The sequence below is a fragment of the Typopeltis vanoorti genome, chromosome 7 (assembly GCF_054136105.1).
Source record: "Typopeltis vanoorti isolate ZY-2024b chromosome 7, IOZ_Tvanoo_1.0, whole genome shotgun sequence".
NCBI classification, from domain to species: Eukaryota; Metazoa; Arthropoda; class Arachnida; order Uropygi; family Thelyphonidae; genus Typopeltis; species Typopeltis vanoorti.
Genome location: NC_143555.1, coordinates 5,044,471 through 5,067,632, shown reverse-complemented (window position 1 = coordinate 5,067,632; position 23,162 = coordinate 5,044,471). Strand labels below are relative to the sequence as shown.

General features: G+C 35.9%; 1 protein-coding gene across 1 annotated transcript in view; it reads left to right on the top strand.

The window, feature by feature from the left end:
• LOC150104459 (NIF3-like protein 1) overlaps positions 1–23,162 on the top strand; it is a 157,289-nt gene that overhangs the window by 36,966 nt on the left and 97,161 nt on the right. The window lies entirely within an intron of this gene.

The following is a 23,162-nucleotide window of genomic DNA, read 5'->3' as shown; positions in this document are numbered from 1 at the left end:
ACTTTTGAGAAGATATTAAATATATATCATTAATTTTCTAACTGTAATGTAGTTTAAAAACAAATTAACTTTTTTGATCAAAGGAGTGATCAGAACACTTCATCCCTAACTTGTGGAACCTATATTCTTCATCACTCATAGTTGAGTTCATTTTTCTGAACATGCTTGGTGATGATAATATGGTGGACAAATGCCACCATCTCACATTCCTAATTCTACATAGTGTTCATGTGTGAAATAATTTTAGTCTATTTTTCAGATTTGCATAGTTAAAAAGTAAAGTTTTCTGAAGGGGGGGGGAAAAACTTTCATCACTGCTGCAGTGATGAAGGGGGGAAAAACTCTCTATCCATCAACTAACATAGGAAGTTCCTGTGTTAGTTGATGAATTTATAATAGATGGAGATAAAATAGAGATCGTTGAGAGTTATGATTTACTGTGGTCCAGAATCAGAAATGATGGCTTAAGGAAGTTAAACCTGACAAAAATTATGAAAGATAGAGGTGTGTGTAAGGCCACGAAAGTTAAAATTGTCAGAGCAATGGTATTTCCAGTAGTGATGTATGGATGTGAAAGCTGGATTATTAAGAAGAAAGACAACACATATTGATTCATTTGAATTATAGGCATGGAGGAGACTATTAAAAATTCCATGGACTGCAAGAATGACCAATAAGGTTTTAGAGAGTATAAAGACAATGCTCTTTGGAGGCGATGATTGCTAAACAGAAGCGATGTACTTTGGGCATATTATGCAAGCAGATGAATCATTGAAAAAGGTAGTTAGGTCGGGAAATATTGAGGGAATGAGAAGAAGAGGAAGACCACAAAAGAGTTGGATGTGCAACATAAAAGACCTTACAACTTGAACTTTCAGTTGCTGAAAGAAAGGACAAGAGGCCGAGTAGGATGGAGAGCCTTCGTTCACAAGATCACTAAGTTGAAAATGATTGGATGGTGCATAACAATAGTCAATGACCACAATTAACCCGTAAGGATTTATCTGCTGCTGGTCTAGTATCATGAGTTATGAGGCTAGCCAGATCTCTAATACTATAGTATACTGTAAACTACAATGATATTTCAATTATCCAACTTTCAAATAACCAAACCCTTAGTTAATTAACTCTGAATAGGTTAGTATGTCATAACTGATTTCTGGTACAGCACCATGTAATTACACTTTGAGCTAAAGTGGTGCACGTGGGGGGGGGGGGGCAAAGGGCCCTCCCAAAAGAAAAAGGGAAAAAAAAACACTAGAAATTTTTCAAAAATCTTTTCCTAATTAAAATTCTCATTTTTTAAAAATGTATGTTATGTCGTGTCTTCTATTTCTATATTACTTATGAATTAGCAGTCACATAAGGAGGAAATACCCTATAGCTTTTGGGAATCACAGCCGCTCTGAATGCAAGGTGGACCGAGCACTACTTTGTTTTGCCCTAGCCGAGCCACAGGAGATCACTGCAGATGCTCAGTCATAGGTCGTATGCAATATGTAATCTCAAATCGTCTATTCACTTGCCCCTTCCTTCCAGATTAAATCTTGAGTGTGCCAATGCCTTCAGTTACCAAACTAGTAAACTGAATTCCTAACATGATTAGATATTGAGTGGTTACTGTATTTTGCTCTGGATTAGTCACTGTAAAACAAATCTACACTTAATATTCACACATTCCTGCATATTTGAAGACTTATCCTTTGCTAGTTATGCTGTTGTTAAAATATTTGTATCTCGAGGATAGCTTCTAATGTCATTGAGATAATGACTTTTATTATTCACTTTGTTTTTAAGAAGAAAACAAGAGGAACTGGAGTAAACCAGCCATACTTCATCACAACTAACTTTTATGAAGTAGATTTGTTAAGAAAAAGTGCAGTCACTTCTTTATTGATAATTCACTTACATGTACTTTTAAAGTGATTGGCATAGTGATTAATTCTTGGTTGGATTCTCTGAAACAACTTTACTTTCCAGATTATTTATCATTCCTGTCTCCACAGTGCTACTTGACATTGAAAATAAATTGGCATATAGGCATTCAAAAAAGTTTTTTACTCCTGTTATTTTAACCAGTGATTCTCAAATGGCATGAGCATACTCACCTTGTCTGAAAGGAGTACATCAGCTCTACCACAAAAGTTGTAAACCTACAGAGCATTTATTCATGGGTAGGTTAAAGATATCATCTGAAAATCCTACTTTAGAGACCAAACATCATATCTATTTCTCAAGCCACTGCAGACCTTCATAACTGGAAGACCTTCCACAAATGTCCATGCCACAGTGAGATTTAAATCTAAATCTTTTGAGTGGAGACACTATCCACTTGACTGACCAGGCTGGCTAATTTTTGCTGCGTGCTTATTGCTTTCTTGGAAGGGATCTTTGTTTTTGCCATTCATACTGCCCAGAAATCTAAATGCTTGTGAAAAGTAGGCACCCACTAATAGTTTCCCTCTCTGAAAGCCAAACAGTCATTGGTGATAATTTTTTTTCCACTTGATTTTCTTTATGAAAGTTTCTGGAGCAGTTTAATTTTTTTTTTTAATTTGTATAAGTAGGAATAGGGAAATGTATGGTAGTTTGCTGCTTGATCCATATGTGATGCTGGATTTTTTGCCTAGGGTGAAGTTCCTTTTTTATTGTTATTAATGAGACAGGTGGAATTATTATTCTTATGGTTTACTCAAGATTCTCAAAAATGATGTCCCACTTAAAACCTATTGTAAATCAGTAGGTTCTTTGCTTCTTAACAACTTGCCCACACATGGCAGATATAGGTTTTACAAACCTCTTGTGTAAGATTGATTTAAAAAAAATTGATTTCTTCACATATCAGTTGTCAAAACAACCGTCCAGTAATCTCATCTAAATTGACTGAAGGGCAGACATCAAAGAGTGTTATTATTATAATAATACAGGTGTCTCCATGGAGTCAGGAGACTCATCACAGAAGATCCATTATTGTTATTCACACAATACCTCTCATATCTTTCCATAAACTCATTCACTGACAAAGCACTTACAACCACCCCTGGAAGTCCATTCTACCCATTCACCACCTTCCAAGCAGGAAATATCCTAACACCCTTGCTAACCACACTCTTACACAATTTTTCATTGGTGACCCCTTTTTCTCTTCCTGCCATGTACTAAAATAAAAAAATAAAAACGTCTTCAGCATAAGTCCTATAAAACCTCTTTAATAACTTACATGTTATCACATCTCCTCTTTTTTACCTGTCAGCTAGTTTTTGAAGCCAAGAGACCATCAGTCTATTCTCATAAGGAGCATTCCATAGACCTGCCATAATCTTTAACACCTTGCCTCTTGATCCTCTGCACAATTCATCCTCGGAATCTGGGTGCCCAGATCTTCATACAGTAGTCCAGATATTGAAGCCTTATTGAAGGTTATAAAAAGAAATAATAACCTTTCTATCCTTGCTTGTTAGTGTTCTTCAGCAACCATTTAATTGTGCTGTTTGGCTACCTTTGCAATATGCCCTTTAACTTCAACTTCCTGTTCACCCCCCCCCCAAGTCCCTGGCCTCATCAGTTTCTCTGCAGTTCAGTTCCATCAATATACTACACAGCTTGTGATCACTTCTTCCCAAAGTACATCACCTTACACTTTTCTACATTAAACTGGCAGCTAGGATCTCTGCATCATTTACCTTTATTTATCATCATTTACCACTGTTCTTTTCAGTTTAGCATCATCAGTACACAACTGAATATTTCCTGTCAGATCATTTCCTTTATCATCATTATTATTAGATAGAAATACACTTTTATTAATACAGACCAGTATTTTACAAATTACTGTAAAATACTGGTCTGTATTAATAAAAGTGTATTTCTATCTATAAAAACGACCAAAAATGTATACCTTGAACATCATTACTATTATTATGGGTATCTCCATGGAGCCAGTAGACTCATCGCGAGAGACCCAAACTATCAAAACAATATCTATCATATCTCTTCTTGAATTCATTTACAGACGAACTCACAACTGAGTCAGGCAATGCATTCCACTCGTTCACCACCCTCCAGGCAAAAAACCTCGTTCTTACACCTTTGTTAACCACACTTTTCCTTAATTTCCAGGGATGACCTCTTGTTCTTCCATCACTCTTCACACAGCTGAACTATTTCCCCTGTATCAGTCTTATAAAAACCTTTTAGTAATTTAAATGTTTCTATCATATCCCCTCTTCTTCGTCTATCAACCAATCTTTGCAATCCACAAGCTCTCAATCTATCAATGTAGGAGCATTTTTTACATCACTCACCAACTTAGTCACTGTCCTCTGAACCCTCTCCACAACCTCCTCATCTCCAAGGAATAAAGGTGACCAGACTTGAGCACAGTAATCCAAATGTGGAAGTATCAGTGCCTTATAAAAGGGAATAATAACTTCTTTATCTCTGTATGTTAGTGTGTTCTTCAATAATCATGTAATCCTATGTGCAGTCTTGGACATCTTAGCAATGTGTCCTCTGAACTTCATCTCCCTATCCACCAAAACCCCAAGTCCCTAGTTTCATCAATCTCTCGGAGTACCATTCCATCATGTAGTACATAGCTCGTAATCTTTTAATCCCAAAATGGCATAACTTTACACTTTTCCACATTGAACTGATATCCATTACCTTTTGCTCATTTTGCCAGCTTATTTAAATCATCCTGCAAACTCTCAACATCAGCTTGATTTTTTATTGCGCTACCCAACTTTGCATCATCAGCAAACAACTGAATATCTCCCTTCAAGCCATTTCCTATATCATTTATGTACAAATTAAACAATAATGGCCCAAGCACAGAGCCCTGAGGCACACCACTGGTCACCTACCCCATCCTGGACGCTGCTCCTTCATACACCACTTTTTGGTATCTCTCCCTGAGCCTTCTCTGAGCATTCTCTTATCCATATTACCAGTTCAGTATCCATCCCCATCAGATCCAATTTGCACAACAGTATTCCATGGGGTACCCTGTCGAAAGCTTTAGCAAAATCCAGAAATACCACTGTGTAGTCATTTCGTTTGTCGAACTCAGATGTCATTCTATTATAAAAAGTTAATAAATTGCTAAGGCAGGATCGACCTTTAACAAAACCATGTTGGCCCCTATAGAGTATCATATTCTGATCCACCCATTTTTGAATTCTGTCTTTAACCAACTTTTCCAATACTTTTATCACCACATCCGAGATGGTGATTGGTCTGTAATTAACTACTGCAGTCTTAGAGCCACCTTTATGCAAAGGAACTACTTTGCCTTCCTTCCACTCCCTAGGGACCATACCAGAGTTCAAACTTAAGTAAATAACGAAGTAAGAGGTGTTGACAATTCCTTTGCACATTCATGCAGCACCTGAGCTTATATTCCATCTAAACCTACAGCAACATTTGCATTTAAATTCTGCAAATATACCAAGTACCTCTGATTTATCCTCAGTTGTGTGATAGACTTTTGAAAAGTGATCACTCAGTAACTCTACTATTACATCTGAATTGGTCACCTCAGTGCCATCAGCACCCACTAAGGTTATCCTTCCAAAATCATTCTTCCTTTTATTTGCCACATAGCAGAAGAATGCTTTGGGATTACCCTTGATCTCCTTGGCTAAGGTCTTCTCATAATCTAATTTAGCTTTTCTTGCTATGCTGGTAACCTTCCTAGTTGAGCCTTATACTGCTCATGGGTGTACTGATCGCCTTTCTCCTTGTAAATTCTCCATAACATTTTTTTTTTGCAGATCAACCATGGTACTACTCATCCATCTAATGCCTACTTTGTTTGTCTTTCTGACCATGGGAATACATCCTGATGATATTGCCTTCCTCAGATACCCACTGATTTTATTCCATGCACTGCTAACATCTTTCCTCTGCAATATGTTCTGCCATGGGATGGCTGTAAGTTCACTTTGAAACTTGTTATAATTACCTAACCTGTAGTTCCATATATACCCCTTCTTAAGAGAGAAATCCGCAAATTTTGCAACCTCCCAAGTCGATACCATCTGATCGCTCTCGCGAATTGGAGGTAACGAGGACACCTACAAGTCCCTTCAGTTATGTGCTGTTTCAAGTAATTATCTCTTAGAAGGTGTGTGAATTCCATTTCCTTTTTGCCACGTGATATTTCCTCCTTCCAATTGATATCACCATAATTAAAATCCCTAATAATCACTAACACCCTGCACTCATTGCACTAATTTGCTGATGCATGAATTCAGCACTCTGTATCCCTCTGGCCTATAGCAGCAACCAACTGTATATTTGGTTGCATTGGTCACTATTTCACACCAGACCGCCTCAAATGAACTATCATTCACATGTCTGTTCTCTTGATATACTACTTTCTTTGGCTGCAACTCATCAGCTATCATCAACAGTACCCCTGCCCCCATTCTATCTTCTCTATCCTCACTGAAAATATTGTACCCATCGCTTTCAATTCCAGTAATAACCACATCTTCTGCTGACAACCAAGTTTCACTAATGCCTACAACTTTTGGTGAGATTTTACTGACTAATGCCAAAAATTCTTCCTCTTATTTCGAATGCTTCTTGCATTAGTATACAAAAATTGCAGATTCCCTTTTCAATTTTAGTTTCCCTGCCCAATTACTTCAACTTGTTCAGAAAATGGTAACTTCTTCAATTGCTTATGACCTTCCATGTTCAGATGCAACCTATCTCTTGCATACAGCTGTCTTTTGCCTTCAAACACACACCAGACATCAACAAATTCCAGACCTCTTTTTTTTTTGCACATTCTTGCAATCATATCATTCATTATCATCGCTCGTCTACTTAATTCATAATTGTCAAAATGAGGCACACACTATCCTCCTTTTTACACTTTTCTTCACGATATCTAACAATGTTCTTAAATCTTTTGCTACCTGATTAATACTACCACTCTGGTCATTTGTACTAACCATAACTATCATCTTTTCTGCATCATGCTCTCTCTTTATTGCTAAAGTTTCTCTCTATTGTTCCACCAGCCAAGCACTCCTCAGACATACTGCTCTCCATATCCTTAATCATAGAATCACCATATATTGTACCACTCATAACTTCATTCAAATCCAAACAAGTGTCACTCACGGTCTCATTTTCTACGCTATTCAGCATGACTCCCAGTTTCATTACTTTCCTTCAATGCTCTTTTACTTACTCCCTCACTTTCACGAGATCTCATTTCTTCTAGACCTCTTTTGTTTTCATTTTGTTGACTCCCATACTATTTATTACTTCTTCATTCACCAAGGACTCTCCCTTACTTAATCCTGTTCTAGTTACTTCAGCTAAAGTAATCTTCATAGTCCTAATTTCTGTATTCAATACATTTAACTCCATTTTAATTTCCAGAACCTCCTTACTGAGCATTCCAATTCCTCTTGCAGGAGATGAAAGTCACTTTTTATTTTCACAAACTCCTGATGAAGCTCTTCTGCTTCAGTCCCGACATCTGCTTCCATTCCTAATCGCTCCAGTCTATCCTGACACTTCTCACATACATCAACGTTTTCATTCTTCTCATTTAGCCAAACAGTCCACAGATCCTTCACATTCTTCAGGGCATACATATAGCAGTTTCTGCAATGCATCCACAGCAAATAATCCAAGGCAGAGCCAGACTTTCGTGTAGAAGTCGTCGTATGCCTCTTGTTGGATGCCATCTTTAGACGCTGAAGTAGAGTAGCAAAACAGCAGTGAAAACACAATATATACAACAAAGTTTCAACAATAGCACCACTGAAGGACACTTGTATCCAACTGCAGCACAATTTGACACAAAAAGCCACACTATACTTTAATTTAAAAACACTTTTTCTAACATAGCTCAACACGACTGCCACGTTCACTAGCGACATCCATTTGTATATCATTGATATACAAATTAGACAATAGAGGACCAAGTACTGAGCTGTGTGGTATAGTACAGCACTTATCACCTAGATTCAACTCCTGCATAAACCACTCTTTGATATATATCTGTCCATCATCCACCCTCTAATCCAAATCACCAGATTCATATCCATTCCATTTGCTCCAATTTATGCATCATAGTTTTATATGGAATTTTGTCAAATGCTTTTGCTAAATCTAGCAATATCAGTGATAGCCATTTCCCTTATCCAAACTCCATTGTCACTTGATTACAAAAGTAAGCAAATTATAGTTCGAACACAGATGAGAGAACTCTCAACATTTCTGCACATGGTAGAAGGTGAATCCATTTTGATAATATAAATTAAAAATATGAAGAAATTATATACTTAGTTTAATCCTTTATCCAAGTGTAAGCAAACAAAGTTTGATCCTGAAATATAATCAGGACAGGGCAACTCATATATATGACTTCACATCACTTGCCTTAGTATCCCATAACATTATACATATCCTAACAGGTATGTATAATACTATGCATTATGGGAAAGGTTACTAACCAGGCCGTTTCAACCTTTATTGAGATCTCATTAGTGGTAGCCAGATCCAGAGTGATACTAAGGTTGAAGTAGTGCATAAGTCATATTTTCATATACGAGTTGCCATAAGGTGTCACACCTTATTATTAAAATACTCTGGATTAGAGATAGTTGTTGGAAAATTTTCCACTTGGTTATACTATAAATTAAAGATACCAAGAAATTATATACTTGGTTTAATCCTTTATCCAAGTGTAAGCAAACAAAGTTTGCACCTGAAATATAATCAGGACAGGGCAACTCGTATATAGAAGCTAATGACTTCACATCACTTGACTTAATATACTTCAGTAATAGAGTAATCAATCTGCTTCATGGGATAAGTGTTTATTATTTCATGTCAGAAAATTAGCCTTCCTTTTATGAACATTCTAGTTTATAAAGTGATAATTATTTTGCTTGTATAACAGTTGGGAAATTTTACATATAAAGTAGGTGAATTCATGTGTTAGTGATGAATTCGTATATCCCTTATTCTTTTCTCCCCTTCAACATGCATCGACTCTTTGTAGCACTCTGCCAGCTATGGTTTTCTCAACTGTGAGCAGACTTTACTAAGGCAAGACTTACCCTTCACAAAACCACGTTGTCCTTTATATGGTGTCATATTCCTATCCACCCAGTCCTTAATTCAGTCTGGCACTAATTTCTCCAATACTTTAACCACAACTCTAGAGATGCTGATTGGCCTATAATTTGCTGCTTCTGTCACCTTTATGCAGCGGGACTATTTTGTCCTCTTTCCATTCCATTCATACCTTCCTCGTACTGAGGCTTAAATTAAACAGCTTAGTCATGGCAGCTAATAATTCCTTTGCACATTCTTGTAATACATGAACTGATATACCATCTAATCCAGTGATGGCGAACCTATGACACGCATGTCAGCACTGACACACTTGAGGGTTTCAGGTGACACACCTTGGATGTTGAAAAATATTGGTATTCTGATAAAAAAAAACTGCGATAAATCGTGTAAGATCGCTCTCGGTTAAGGCGAAGGTAGGTTTGTTCATTAAAAGAACTTTCTACCAGTAGTCAGCAACAGAAAAGTCATTAAATGTAATGTAAGTTTGTAATTTCAGTTTATTAAATTAATTGTATAATATGAATTCATAGATTTTATATCAATGTCCTATTAAATAAATAACCTAATATGATATGTATAAGTCACCATCTATGATTATGTAGTTATTTATGATGCATGTATGCAAGTGGCACATCAACAGCATCAATACTTAAAAAAAAAAAAGTTTGACACACCTGGGTAAAAAGGTTCACCATCACTGATCTAATCTGATAGCTGTTTTCGCAATGAGGTTCTGCAATATTTTAAGCTCAGCCTTGTTGGCTGAGTGGTTACCGTATCCGCTCTCCAAGTTGTGGGTTCAAATCCTGCTGTGGGCATGGATGTTTGTGATTGTCTGTGGAAAAACTAGTGGTAGTGGTCGGTGGTAGATGGCATTGGTGTAGTTGTAGTCAGTTGGTGGATTGATTGGTGAAGACAGAGTTGTACAGTAGGTGCCCTCCTCCCTCTATGAGTCTTTGGATTCCCTGGAGGTGTCAAATAATAATAATCTCCAATTCTTCAGCTGCTGTTTTTCCACTAGACAGTCACATTTGGCATTGCAATGTTACCACCTAGATGGTAGACCCCCCCCTTCCTCCCCTGCAAAACTGCAAAATGCTCACTCAGTAATTCAGCTATTTGATTTGCTTCTGTTTTTTCCCTATCATCAGCACTTTTTAAATAGTCATTCTTTCCATAGTCATTCCTGCTTTTAATTGGCACAACAAAATAGCACTTTAGTGTTTCTTTTGCTCCTCAACTGGTCTGGGTAGTGACCCTTCCCATAATGCATAGCATTATACATGTCCGCAAGGATATGTGCTTTGCATTATGGGATAATACTAAGGCACGTGATGTGAAGTCATTAGCTTCTATATACGAGTTGTCCCAGTTCTGAAAATACTTCAGGTGCAAACTTTGTTTGCTTATACTTGGATAAAGTAGCTAATGACTACACATCGCTTGCCCTGGTATCCCATAATGCAAAGCACATATCCTTGCAGACATGTATATTACTATGCATTATGGGAAGGGTCACTACCCAGACCAGTTAAGGAGCATTTTCAAACCTTCTGCAGAATCTTGAAGATAAATTAAAAATGCAGAAATTATTTATTTGAGATTTTACTTCAAGATTTTGCCAGAAGTTTTGAAAATGTCCAAAATGTATTGGAACCCTGCATACCCTTTGATGTAGAAGAGTAAAAGTGTATTATCCTGAATGTGATGAGGGCTCCAGCCATTCATTTCTATTAATGCTTTGATTATGAAAAAGGTGAAGGAGAAGAACAAACATTATGTACTCTGTTCATTAATAATTTAATAACTCTAATTTTCTCGGAGGCATGATGTGCCTCTGATGTATATATCTGCCATTGAAGTTAGGTAAGGAGTGTTAGATAAGGGAGATTCATATACAGTGATATTCTTGGACTTTGTAAAAGCATTTTATAGATTACCACATGATATTTGGTGAAAAAAAAAAAAAAAACCTACAGAGGATGGGAATGTATGGTATATTGGTTAGTTGGATTGGTGATTGGCTCTCTGAGCGATTCCAGCAAGTTGCATACGATGACACACAGTACATATCAATACTTGAGGTAGAAAACTCAAGTTGAAAACTTGAGATGTGGAAGGGTAACTGGGGTAGATAATATTCAATAAGTAAGGCTCAAATAAGGAAGTACAGGCAGATTCCTACTCAAATTCAGATTTATGCAATCCTGAAAGAGCTGTGGGAAAAATTTTATATCAAATGTCTACATTCCTTGCACACCATCTAACATTGGTCTTCCATTAGGCAGACCTGCCAGGAGTAGATAATAATTGACAAGAAAGGTTCAAATAAGAAAGTACAGGCAGATCCCTACTTATATTCTGACTTATGCAATCCTGAATGGGAAAAAATATTACATAGCACACCATCTAATAGTAGTCCTCTGCCAGGCAGACACACATGCATGCGCATCTGTGTTTGTATGATTCAGTCTTGCTTTGTTTACTGTTGAACATGAACGTGCTGTGTAGTTGTATTCATACACATTTGATAATTTTTAACATTTCTATGCACTATAGGAAAATGAATGACTACTATTTGGGGTTTTTTTGGTCAAATTTATTTTAAAACTAAGTTATACTTAGTTTTAAAGTATAACTTAGTTTTAAAATAAATTTGACCAAAAAAAAACTCAAATAGTAGTCATTCGTTTTCTTATAGTTCTTGTGGTCAAAAATAATCATTTTATCATGTCTATGCACTGTAGTAGAGTACAGTCATGACTGGAAAAATGTAACAGAAGTGGAAAAAAGTGAAACCCATGTGTGAATGTACAAAAACTGATATAGAGATAAAAATTACAAAGAAACATGAAGGTGGACAAAGATTAACAACCACCGAAGGATATAATTTTAGTCTAACAATCATCAGTAGTGAAGAGAACTGTGAAGGACATTGCTCATATAGAAGAAAGCATTCGAATGAATCTGTCTTTGTAAAATCAAAAATAATAATAACAACAGCAAAAAAAAGTGTTCTGTACCATTTAAAGTGTGCTGAAAGATACGACAATCAGATTCTGTGAGATTTCAGCAGGAATGGCATGATTGGAATATGGATTTTATTCTGCTATAGTTTTTGAAAGCAAAGAGAAATGGATGACACTTCTGCTTGTTACAAAGAAATTAATGGACAACTTCATATGGAAAGTCAAAATGTCAAATTAATTTTTTTTTAATTTTTCTATTTTCTCATATTGTTTCATCATCATCATTAGTGTTCTGTCTCTTGACAGGTCCAATGGCATATCTCAGCAGATTCTCTTCCTCCAATTTCCTCTGTCTCTTGCTTCCTCCTTCATTTCTTGATATCCTCTTGTGCCCATTATATCATCAAGCATCATTAGTTGTCTCCTTCCTCTTGGTCTCAATTTTCCCTTCTATCATTCTTTTCAGTAGGCTGTCTCCTCTTAATGTCCTATCCAGTTATGCTTTCTTTGTTTTATGGTCTTTAGTAAATTCGTTTCTTCTTCAACTCTTTGTAATACTTCTTCATTGGTAATTTTTTCAGTCCAGTTTATTTTCTCCGTTCTTCTCCATAACCACATTTCAAATGCCTCCAACATTTAAGCTTCTTTCTTCCCAATTGTTTCTGATTCATATAAGATCATACTCCAAATATAACACTTAATAAGCCTTTTCTTTAAATTTTTATTAATATACAAATTTTTCTTGCTATAAAATGCATATTTTATGCATTCTTTCATCACTCGCATATGGATCAGAAACATGGAACACGACAAGAAAAGAAGAAGAGACTCAGAATAACTCAGCATGCAATAGAACATGGGATTTGTAACATCAGCAAAATAGAACATGTTAGAAACATGGAACTAAGAAAGAGATCAGGCATAAAAGATATGGTAACTGCAGTATATGAAAGCAAAATGAGATAGGCAGGTCACATAGCCAGACTCAAGGATAACAGATGGACATATAGAATACTCAACTGGCAACCAAGAATAAAGAGAAAACCAGAAAGACCACCTACAAGATGGGAAGATCCACTAGTGAAATCTATGGGTATAACATGGAAGAGAGAGGCCTAAGATCGAGATCGTTGGAGGCATCTTTGTGACCTGCACTCGTGGAGAAATCCTGAGTGAAACACAGGTCCATCAAGGTAATACTATCAAGGTATATGTATTGTCTCACTCTTGCTCTACACTTTCTCCATTTATCATCACTTTGATACTTCCTAGTTTTTCCTGGAGACTCTCATCACAATAGATAATATTACTTGATCATCTGTGAATCAAATATTTTGTATTGCTCTTCCTCCAATATTGATTCCTCTTTTCTCTTCATCAAATGCTTCTTTTATCATTTCTTCTGCAAATATATTGAAGAACATCGGTGACAGGCAGCAACCCTATTTTACACCTCTGCCAGTTGCACGTTTTTTAGTTTTTCCTACTTTTGTCTTTATTATGGCAGTCTGGTTCATATATAATTCAGCTATTAACCTTCGGTCTCTCCAATCTAAACCTATTTTGTGTAACACTTCCATCAGATTTTCCCATTTCACCATGTCAAACGCTTTTTCAAGGTCGACGAAACATATATAAACTTCTTTATTTACTTCTATATTCCTTTTGCATATGGTCCTCATTACTCCAATTGCATCTCTAGTTCTTCTGTCTTTTCGAAATCCAACTGATCATCCCACAGAAAATACTCCGCTCTGTTATCCAATCGTTGATTTAGTATTCTTAGCATTATCATAGCATAGAGTTCTTATAGTTCTGTAGTTACTGCACTTAGTAGGATTGCTTTTCTTTTCAATTAGTATAAGAATACTCTCTGTGAAATCTTTAGGCCATTTTCCTGTTTTGTAAATGAGATTGCATAGTTTCCATGTTTCAGTTATACCTTTGTCCTCCAGTTGTTTTAGGATTTCACTAGGTATTCCATCTTTCCACTTTTTAATTCCTTAATTGCTGCTTCTACTTCTCTCATTAGTATTTCAGGTCCTCTTTCTTCTGCTGAGATTTCATTTTGCTCTTCTAATGCAATTTTCATTAGTCTTTCATTTTTTGCATAAAGTTCTTAGATGTATTCCCTCCATCTTTCACCTTGTATTTCAATATAATAAATTAATTTTCTTGCTTATCTTCTAATGGTAGATTTCTTATGCTTTTTTTTTTTAATATTTGTAAGTTCTTTTGCTTTTTCAAACATCTTATTGTATTGCTCTCTTGCTTTATCAGTTTCTCTTCTCCATCAAGTGTTTACATTTTTCCATCTTCTTTCCTCCATTTTTCTTATCATTTCATTTGTAATCCTCTGTTATTTATTATCTATATGGATCACATTAAGAAGGAAAGTGGTATTAAATCTGAAATCAAAATTGAAGATGTTAACGTCAGATCTTAGCTTTATGCAGACGATGTTATACTTCTAAATAAATCCGTTACAAGTCTGCAAGATTCCCTGACTAAAGTGAATAACTGTTGTAGTAGATGTGGTATGTAGGTCAGCATTAAAAAGACAAAGACAATGAAAATAGGTAGAAATATTGAAAATATCAACTGCATTGTGAATGGAGAACCTATAGAACAAGTAAAACATTTCAACTACTTAGGCATGATTTTTAGTGAAGATGGTAAATTAAACATGGAAATAAAAAATAAAGATTTATTGTTACATAGACCATATATTTACAATGTAGTTAAGGTCTTACAAATTGCCTACCGGTTTCACTAGTAACTGACCAGCTTTCTCAAGGCTTGCATAGTACAAAAAAGAGGTAAATGCAAAAAAGGTTTCAAAATACAAAGAACCGTTAGTACCTGTTAGGTAGCTAGGGTGACCCGTTCGCGTGACATAACTACTCAGCATCATGAACACGCGTTACATGCAAACGCGTAATATGATTATTTGCATACTGTAGCTCTGTTGAACTGAGGGAGTTAATTAGATTTCTCCAGGTATCGTTCAGAATGGCCCTTGATTTCTGTTTAGGTTACTTCTCGTACGTAGTACAACTGCCGCTTGTACTATGTACGGGAAGTAACCTAAACAGAAATCAAGGGGCCATTCTGAACGATACCTGGAGAAATCTAATTAACTCCCTCAGTTCAACAGAGCTACAGTACGCAAATAATCATATTACGCGTTTGCATGTAACGCATGTTCATGATGCTGAGTAGTTATGTCACGCGAACAGGTCACCCTAGCTACAAAACAGGTACTAACGGTTCTTTGTATTTTGAAACCTTTTTTGCATTTACCTCTTTTTTGTACTATGCAAGCCTTGAGAAAGCTGGTCAGTTACTAGCGAAACCGGTAGGCATTTTGTAAGACCTTAACTACGTTGTAAATATATGGTCTATTTAACAATAAATCTTTATTTTTTAATACTTTATGACCAAAACATGTTCAATTTAAACATGGAAATAGACAACAGAATCAACAAAGCTGGTATAGTAGGACATCAACTGCATAAATTTATATGGAATAAGAGAGAAATTAGTCAAAACACTAAATTAACTGTATACAAGACAGTGTTCAAACCTATTTTAACTTATGGATCTGAGAGCTGGGTTAGAAGTAAAACACTTGACCAAAGACTAGAGATCGCAGATATGAGAGTCCTTAGAAAGATTAGGGGCATCAATGGTAATATCATATTAAAAACGAGGATATTAGGAAAGAACTTGACTTATTGTATCATCCAGGAATGTGTTAGCAGACCTAATCTCAGGTGGGATGGTCACTTAAACAGCATGGGAGTAGAAAGATTAGCAAAACAAGTGTTCTCTGCCAGGTTGGCAGGAAAAAGACCCAGAAGAAGACCAAGATATAGGTGGATTGATACGGTAAAAAGTTCCCTAGAAGATAGAAATATAGGATCTGACAATGTTGAAGCCTTGACAGGTAACAGATTGATTTCGAGGAAAATTGTAGATAGGAAGTTAGTAATGATGTAAATTTTTCATGTTGTACTATCATATCCTGTACACCCCTTGAGGGTAAATGTCAGGAATTTGATTGATGATGATTATTTGTAATCCATGGCTTCTTACTTCTTTTCCCTTCCACAAAACCTATCTCTTCTGCACTGTTTCATATATCAAGCTTTTCAGTTGATTCCATTTTGCATTAACATCAATAGTCTCTTCCGGTATATCTTCTTTGTTTCTTACTTTATTCTCCATATTGTTTATGTTGTGTTATATTACTTTGCATTGTAAAACATGTGATTTTACTGCTGAAAATACATAAGCAATAGGGTATGATTAATGGGTAGCGTGGGATAAATCCAGCTTATGTAAAATTCGTGTTACATAGTTTGCAGAACATAACTCTTACATAAATCAGGGTCTACATGTATAAAAGTTTCACAGTGACTACACTGCATAATTCAGAAGGTTGAATTCCAGATGATTGGAATAGAACTTTACCCATCTAGAAGAAGACCTGAATGAGAATTACCAAGGAATTTCTCTGTTGAGTATTTCAGCTAAGATTTATGCATGAAGAGGCTGAGAACAATTATGCAGAGGAAACTCTATAGAAGAGTTTCCTCTGCATAAGAGAAGAGTTCAGTAGCCAAACAGAGATAATCAAAATCAGACTTTAAATTTAAAACAAATATTTGAGAAATAGTGGAAATATAAAGGATCTCTATTTAAGTTTTGTAGATATGAAAAAAAAGGCTTATGACAAGGTTAAAAAAAAAATTCAAAATGCTACAGTATATCACATAAACAAAACATTATATCAAACAACGTGTGGTCTATATTCGAGTTGTAAGCAGTTACAATTGGAGGAGGTATGGGAAGATGGTTTTTTTGTAAAAAGAGGTATAAGTCAAGGATATACACTTTCTCTACCTAATCAGTCAACTGTATATAGATCACATTATGAAGGAAAGTGGCATTAGACCAGTTAATCTCAACTTTTTTTCCTCTATGCTGACAGTGTACTATTAAATAAAGCCAGTACAAATCTACAGGATGCAGTCCTGGGGAGAAGTGAAAAGGGGGGGGGGGGAGTAGGCATATAACACCAAATTTGTCATAGAAAGTTTTGCAACTGTGTTAAAAAGTTTATTATACATGACAAGATTTTATATTGCTTATTGTTTTAATCCTTTACCCAAGCATTAGCAAACAAAGCTTTCATGTGAGCTATCTTCAGGACTAATCTACTTGTACATAGAGGTTAACTTCATATCAATTGCTTCAGTATCCCATAATGCAGAAACATTTATGGGAAGGCTGTCACTACTCAGATTAGTTTCACTGTATAAGTACAGGAAATGATCTACAAAAATGAAATGATCCTTCAGATCACTCTAACCTGAGTGAGTAGCCAGAAAGGTTCTAACTTGTTACTCTTGATTGCTCCTGGATACTCAGCAGTGTTTATGCCAGAGCAAAGCACCTGCTGAAGTGTCCTGATCAAGGCCACCTAGTACAAACTATGCCATAGACAAATGTTCGATAGAATGCAGTAATCAAGACCACATAAGCAGAAATCACACGTCATGAAAGCCAGACCCAGGAATATTACAAGGCATAATCAATGCAGAATTCATATATTTTCTATTCTTCTTTTTTTCGTCTTTCCACCCACTGCTGGATATAGCCTTCTCCTTAACTTTCCAGTTCTGTCTGTTTTTAGCCAATATCCACCATGTCATGTCAAATCTTTGTAGATTATCCCTCCATCTTATTATTTGATGACATTTCCTTCTCTTCGTATCCACTCTGCTTAATTTTGTTCACCTTTCATCTGGCAGTCTATTAATATGACCAGCCCATCTCCACTTATATGCTTTACAACACTTCACAATAACTTCTACTCCAGTCATCTCTCTAATTCTAGTATATTTCTTATTCTATTCCTTTTTGTTATGTAGAGCATTCTTCTCTACAAAGCTATTTGAGATACATGCAACCTATCTTTTGTTTTTTTAGCTGTTGCCTATGTGTCACTTCCATAAGTAAACACTGGAATAATGCATTTTAAAGAGTTTTCTTTTTAGGCATATAGGATCATCATCATCAAATTCCTGATATATACCCTCGAGGGATTTACAGGATATGAGAGTACTACATGAAAAATTACATCATTACTAACTTCCTATCTACAAATTTCCTCCAAATCAGTCTGTTACCTGTCAAGACTCCAACATTATCAAATCTTATATTTCTATCTTCTAAGGAAATTTTTACCATATCAGTCCACCGATATCTTGGTCTTCCTCTGGGTCTTTTTCCTGTCAAACTAGCAGAGAACACTTGTTTTGCTAATCTTTGCTCTCCCATTCTGTTTAAGTGATACCACCTGAGATTAGCTCTACTAATGCATTCCTGGATGCTGACAATGTCAAGTTCTTTCCTAATATCCTCGTTTTTAATATGATATTGCCATTGATGCCATCTGTTCATGCCCCTAATCTTTCTCAGGACTGTCATATCTGTAGTCTTTGGTCAAGTGTTTTAATTCTGACTCAGCTCTCAGATCCATAAGTTAAAATTGACTTGACTACTGTCTTGTATATATATAGCTAATTTAGTGTTTTGGCTAATTTCTCTCTTATTCCATATAAATTTATTCAGTTGACTTTCTACCATACCAGCTTTGTTGATTCTGTTGTCTATTTCCATGTTTAATTTACCATCTTCACTAAAAATCGTGCCTAAGTAGTTGAAATGTTTTACTTGTTCTATAGGTTCTCCATTCACAATGCAGTTGATATTTTCAATGTTTCTACCTATTTTCATTGTCTTTGTCTTTTTAATGCTGACCTACATACCACATCTACTACAACAGCTATTCACTTTAGTCAGGGAATCTTGCAGACTTGTAGCGGATTTATTTAGAAGTATAACATCATCCGCATAAAGCTAAGATCTGACATTAACATCTCCAATTTTGATATCGGGTTTAATACCACTTTCCTTCATAATGTGATCCATATAGATAATGAATAACAGAGGGGATAATGTACATCCTTGTCTGACACTAGATTTAACATTAAACTATATTCTTGTACTTCAATTCTAACTGCTGACTTACAACTCAAATAAAGACTAATTATTGCTTGATATAATGCCCCATTGACACCATATAACTATAGTGTTTTGAATAGCTATTCTCTTGGTATTGTCATATGCTTTTTCCAGATCTATAAAACTTAAATACAGATCTTCGTTATATTCCCATGATTTCTCAACTATTTGTCGTAAAGTAAAAATCTGATCTTGACATCCTCTGTTTGGCTTGAATCCAACTTGTTCTTCGCCAAGCTTCTCTTCCACAATCCTTCTCAACCATTTCTCAAGTATATTTGCATATATCTTACCAGGAACATTCAGTAGAGAAATACCTCTGTAATTCTCACATTCATTTTTATTTCCCTTTTTATATATGGGTACTATGAGAGCTCTGCTCCAATCATCTGAAATTCATTCCTCTGTCCAGGCCTTCTGAAGTGTGCAGTGCAGCCACTGTAAGACTTTTATACCTCCATATGTGAGCATTTCTGGTCGAATATCATCTACTCCTGCTGCCCTTCCACATTTCAGGCTTTTGATGGCTTTCAAGCATGGATATATATTCCTGACTGTATGCCTGGTCAATGTTTTTTATCACCGTGCTATCATCACTGCTTGTTTCATTTAGTAATTTTTCAAAGTAATTACTCCATACTTCAAGGATATCTTTTTCTCCTATTTTCATGTCGCCTTTGTTATCTCTAATTCCTTTTACAGCATGGAGGAATTTTTTCCTCCATTTCTAATCTTCTTCAACAATCTCCAGAATATAACACAATTACATTCTGGAGGCCTTCACGTTTTACACAGTGACGGCTGAGCTGTATAAGGGTAATGGGTTTATAGTCATACTGCTGGACCTTGCTAAGCCTTTTGACAGGATATCACATGGAATTCTAATCAGCAAACTGCAGCATATGGGTATGGATATAGGGTTGGTGAGATGGATAGGAGGGTGGTTGACAGAGAGATATCAGAGAGTAGTTTATTCGGCAGTAGAGTCCAAAAGACATCCTGTGACTAGTGGTGTGCCGCAGGGTTCTGTTCTTTGACCACTACTATTTAATTTGTTCATTAATGATATTGAAAAGGATCTGAGAGGAACTATTCATTTGTTTGCTGATAATGCAAAGTTGGATAGCGCAATAGTGAATGCACATGATGTCAGAAATTTGCAAGATGATTCGGATAGATTGGGGGACTGGGCTTAGGAGAATGGATGTCAATTTAATGTGGCAAAGTGTAAGGTTATGCATTTTGGGGTGAAAAGATTAGCAGCAGTATACCACAATGTTGGAACTGTACTCCAGGAGATTGACAAAGCCAGGGATTTGGGGGTGTTGGTGGTTATAGAAGAATACTTTGACGAGCAGAGACAAACAAGTTATTGTTCCTCTGTATTGAGCCTTGATAAGACCCCATCTTGACTACTGTGCCCAGATCTGGGCGCCTGGGTTTCTTCTTGATGGGGAGGAGGTAGAGAGGATCCAGAGGCGAGTGACCAAGATGATAGCAGGTCTATGGAATGAACCTTATGAGAACAGGTTGAAGATTTGTGGGTTGCAGACATTGGTTGATAGGCAGAAGAGGGGTGATATGATTGAGACATTCAAATTATTGAAGGGTTTTCTATTAAGATTAATTCAGAGGATATTTTTCAGAATGGGTCTGGTGGTGGGAGGACTAGGGACCATCCATGGAAATTGGGCAAGAGTGTGGTTAGCAAAGGTGTTAGAACTAGGTTTTTTGCATGGAGAGTGGAATAAGTTGCCAGATTCTGTTGTGGGTGCCATGACTGTGAGTGGGTTCAAGGCAAGGTATGATAGATACTGTGTGGAAGCTGAATAGTTGTTGACATGATGTTTAGGGCCCTTCTCGATGAGTCTAAGGACTCCTTGGAGTTTCCCGTAATAATATCTTGCCACCTTCTTGATATTTATTTTCTATGTTCTTACCAAAGTCCTCCCATGACTTTTGTTTAGCTAGTTTTACACAGTGTTTAGCTTTCTTACATTTGTCTCTGTTCTCTAAGAGCACAAGCTGACTTATTTGTCAGAACTTTTGATATGATGTCTTCTTTTCTTTCACTGCCTCTTTAACTTCCTGTGTCCATCATGGAGTTCTGATTTTTTATCCTTACAGACAACCTCACCACATGCCTCTCTCTGGCTAAATCAGTCAGTGTTTTCTTCAGGGCTTGCCACTGAATCTCCAAGGTTTGGTTCCTGTTCTCAAGCTCTTTCATTTTTCCTTCAATCATATTTGTGTATTTTAGTTTACAGTTCATATTTGAGAGCTGCTCAACTTTTGTTCGCTTTAAAACTTTCTTACATGTTCTTCTTTTTGATATGCAATTCAATTTTATCCTATATATTTAGGATATATAATTGTGTTAATGAAAAAACCCACACTAGAAGGTGAACATATAATGAACCATAAAGAAATATTTGAGCAAACAATGGAAGAAAAGTTGATGAATCTAGCTTATCTGACAGAATGGAGGAAATAAGGCAGGCACCCACCAAAGTTACCAGTAAATAAGTTTTTTTCTTCTAGAGAAAAAAACTTACTTAGGGCTGCTTGATCTAATGGAATAGTTAAGAAGTGACACAGAAATAACAAAGATAATATAGAATTTATGGAAATGCAAAAGTTAATTAGAGAAGAAACCAAAATGTGATAGAATAAATAATTTAAGAACAATTCAGAACATAATAGAAAATGAACAGTTTCTGAAAATTAGCAAGCAAGGGTTACATGGAAGGAAAAAATGGATTTCAAAATTGAAAAATTAGCAGGGAATAGTACAATAAAACAGAGAAGAAATAATGAAAATATGTAGTACATTTTATAGACTCATTCATTGTGTAGAATTTATGGAGACACACACACACACACACACACACACACACATTAGAGCTATTACTTTACTTTTAATTAAGAAAATAACACTCGGTGTATTATTTTCTTAATTATAAGCCTCAATATCAAGGTCATTGGGAAAACATATATATGAGCAAGACACTAGGTACACAAAAGTAAGCTAAATCTAACTGCTTTGTTAATCGTTTATGCTAGCCTGACCTCTGGTGAAACAAAAAAGTAAAATACAAATAATAAATGAAATCAATAAATACTTTTTTTATACATAATAAAAATAATAACATGCAGATGATTAATTTTTTTATTAATTATAGCAAAACTACATCAAATGCAACTTTATAATCCTGTTGTCATAAAGTTTTTTTTTTTTGTTGGATTCTGCCATCATGTTCTGGTTCCTATAAGGGTTGCAGATGGGTCTTCTATATTCTTGGAATTACTAATCCATCATTCTTATTGATTAGGATGATGAATCAGCATCTCACCAGCCTCCTTGAATTTTCTTTCAAACCAAGTTTTGGTGCAGTGTAACAACTTGGTGCCTTTCCAGATAATTCTGTGATTTGTTTGGAGGAAATAACTTCAACAATAATAATAATTATTATTATTATTATTCAGGCCTCCATGGAGTCAAAAGACTCATTGTGGGAGGTCCTTCCTAAGAAACACAAAGTCTATCAAGACTCATCGAGGGCCCCCCCCCCTAAGAAACACAAAGTCTATCATACCACTCCTTAAACTCATTGACCGTTCTCGCTCTCACCACTCCATCAGGCAATGAATTCCATGGTTCAACTACCCTCCATGCAAAGAAACCACTCCACACCCTCTTGCTCACAGTTTCCAATAACGAGTTACTTTTAGTAACTCGTTATTGTTGAAGTTATTTTCTCCATTCTGTACATTAAATTCCTTCGCTTTTACCATAGCGAAGGAATTTAATGTGCCATTTGTGTTCATCTTTTCTTGTTGGAATTGTGCATCTTGTTTCCCCTATGTAAAATAAGTATCAGGCGTACTGAATTTTGTAACCCCCCCCCAAGTGAGCAATGTAAGAAAGAGGATCTTTGAATGAGCTGAGTATACTGTTTAATTTTGCAGGAAGTTTGAAAATTGTCT